Consider the following 3069-nt stretch of genomic DNA (forward strand, 5'->3'; position numbering starts at 1 on the left):
TTGTCTTCTATAATGAGATAAATGGCTTTGTGGATGTAGGGAGCACAACGGATTTAATATACCACAACTTTAGCATGGCTTTTGATATAGTCCCCAATGATGTTCTCACAGGCAAGCTAAGGAAGTACAGGTTGGAAGAATGGATTGTAAAGTGGATCCTCAGACTCAGAGAGTAGTAATTAATGGCTCTATGTCTAGTTGGCAGCTGGTATCAAGTGGAGTACCCCAGGGGTCAGTCCTAGAGCTGGTTTCGTTCAAAATCTTCATCAATGACCTGGAAGGTAGGATGGCATGAACACTCAGAGTTTGCAGATGACACCAAGCTGGGAGCAGTATAGATACACTGGAGGGTAGGGCTAGGATTCAGAGAGACCTCAAAAAATTGGAGGATTGGACTAAAAGAAATCTCATGAAGTGAAATAATGACTAGTGCAAAGTCCTGCACTTAGGATGGAACAATCCCATGCACTGGTACAGGCTGGGGACTGCCTGACTAAGCAGCAGCTCTGCATAAAAAAGACTTGAGGGTTACAGTGGACAATAAGCTGAATATGAATCAATAATATGCTCTTGTTGTGAAAGAGCCTAACAGTATACTGGACTGAATTAGTAGAAGTATTGTCAGCAGATCAAGGGAAGTAATTCTTCCATCTACATGGTTCTGCTTTGAGCAGGGAATTGGACTAGATGAGCTCCTGAGGTCCCTCCCAACCCTAATTTTCTATGTTTAGAAAATTAATAACTCACAGGAACTAATCTTCTTATGCTGCATTCAAATAGTCATGTCTCTGGGCTTTGGTCTTTGAGATGTTCATAACAGTTTCCTTACTTTATATGATTGCAGTTAAAACTTCATTGCACTCTATAATACAAAAATCTCCAGTGAGATTTGGTAGGCCAGATTTAATATTACGGTAACTTTTATTAAAGGCTTGTTTTTTATTGGAAAATCTAGAAATGTGAGAATTACATATGTAAGGAAACTATTATTATGTGATGACTCACTTCTAAGTTAATAGTAACGTTGCAGCTTTTAATATTGTTTGGTTTCATTAGAATAATATTACATGCCTGTTCCTATTTTTGTTGACTGTAGAAAAATTGTTGAGGCTTCAGAAAGAGCAGCAGTGACTGGCAGGCAGGGCAGCCCTGGCATAACAACTGCACACCTGGCATAGGACCCTGAACTATGACAGTGTGGGAGGCACTGTCTTCCACTTCCCTGTGTGCTGTTCTGGGGGAACCCAGGGCCAGGGGAGTGCAGACAGGCTAGGTGGGAGGAGGGGAAGGGCAGGGACTGAGGCAGGGAGGGCCATCTCCCCAGTGTGGGGCTTACCACATGGCTGGGGCTGGTGTGGCTGGCAACTCTGTATGGTCATTGTTGCTGGTGACTGTGTGTGGCTCTGGGCAGTGTCCTCTGGGGAGGAGATGGTACTGCTGGCAGCCAGCAGTGTCATAGCTGGCTGCACCTTGTTGCAGGGTGTGGGGCAGCAGAGATGGTATGGCAGGTGCTGGCCTGGGTTTCCTGAGCTGCTGGTGGAGACTGCAGCTGGTTGTACTGCTGTAGAGAGCATGGCTGTGGCCTGGGTCCCAGGGTTTGAGGATGTTCATTAGTTGCCTCATAAAATGGGCAATTCCTGACTGATGATTGTGCTCAGTGGTGGCAACCCAGTGTACTCACAAGGCCTTGACCGTTATGCGGCACTGCCACACTGACCGGTTGTTCCTGCATTCCCGCATCTGGGCTGACAGCCCCTCATAGATGTGGGTGTTGGATTTTAGTTTCCCACCCTGCTCAAACTGGTGTTGCACCTCCAGCTTACCCCACAGTACCACAAGTTTGCCAGTGTCTTCCTGCAACCAGTTGGGATCCTGGGTGGTAGGCACAGGTGTGGGCTATGAGGCCATTGTGGGTCCAGTGCTGGCTCTTTGGACATCCACATGGCTGTCCCTGTGCTGCCAGGCCTGGGCAGCTGCCTGCAGTGCCCAGTACAGGGGCCCAGCATGGAACCAACAGCCACACAGCTGAGGCAATGTGCCGCAGCACCTGTAGGCTCAGGGCAGGATGCTGAGGATGGGTTATGGGCAGCTGAAGCTGACACTGGCATCCAAAAGCTGCCTGCAGCTGGGCCTAGGTGCTGGCATGCCTGGCTGGAACCTGCAGCAGCCTATAGGCCTGGACAGTGTGGGCCTGGCAGGTGTGTGGCACTGTGGTGCCAGGCAGTGGCACTGGGGTTCAGGCAGGCTGATGAGGCTAACCTGCAGCCTGCTCAGGGGGACACAGGGCCTATAGTCACCTAAGGCTGCCTGCTGATGTGCCCCAGGGCTCAAAATGCCTGCAGGCTTTTAATAGCCTGAGGCAGGGTCTGCCATAGAGGGAACCCAGCCCTGGGGCAAGAGAGGCTTCCAGTTCAGAGCTCTGGGGATAGTCTAAGGCCAGACCCCTAGTGGCAAAGCTGATCTGGGAGGAAATTTTCTCCAGGGTCATGTCTACATGTGTGTTACTGTGCAGTAACTAATCACAAGTTTGATACCTGCACTTACAGGTAGCAAATATACTCAGAATTAGGGGTTTATACTGTGCAGCAAGCATTTGCATGTGTAGACACACACACTTATTGTGCAGTAAACTATGCTGCTGTGCAGTTAAGTGGTTCATGTAGACACACTCACTAGATCTAAATTCAAGAGAGGAAACAAATATAGAGCAGATGAAATAAGAAGGTATTTATGCTGCTTTACATCTTTATGGTAAAGGCACTGGGAACATTACTTTTTACAGCACAGCTAGCTCAGTTGGTAGTGCATGAGACTCTTAATCTCAGGGTTGTGGGTTCAAGCCCCATGTTGGGTGGGCAGACCCTTTGTTCCCACACATAGTTTTTATGGTTAGGGGCTGATATGGTTATAGGTTAGGGGCTGACCCTCTCAGCAGGACAGAGGCAGAGAGGGATCTTGGAGTCAGGATTGACTCCAGGATGAATATGAGTCGCCAATGTAACAAAGCAATAGGCAGAGCCAACTGCACCCTGTCATACATCAACAGGGGAATTGCTAACAGGTCCGGAG

At 48.6% G+C, this 3069-nt stretch overlaps 1 non-coding gene across 1 annotated transcript; it reads left to right on the forward strand.

Annotated features, from left to right (window-relative positions):
• Positions 1–2781: 2781 nt before the first annotated feature.
• TRNAK-CUU (transfer RNA lysine (anticodon CUU)) lies at positions 2782–2854 on the forward strand. Its single transcript has one exon. It is a non-coding gene; the product is annotated as a tRNA-Lys (tRNA).
• Positions 2855–3069: the final 215 nt, after the last annotated feature.

The sequence above is a fragment of the Crocodylus siamensis genome, chromosome 3 (genome assembly GCF_052110815.1).
Source record: "Crocodylus siamensis isolate JL-2025a chromosome 3, ASM5211081v1, whole genome shotgun sequence".
In the NCBI taxonomy this organism is placed as follows: domain Eukaryota; kingdom Metazoa; phylum Chordata; order Crocodylia; family Crocodylidae; genus Crocodylus; species Crocodylus siamensis.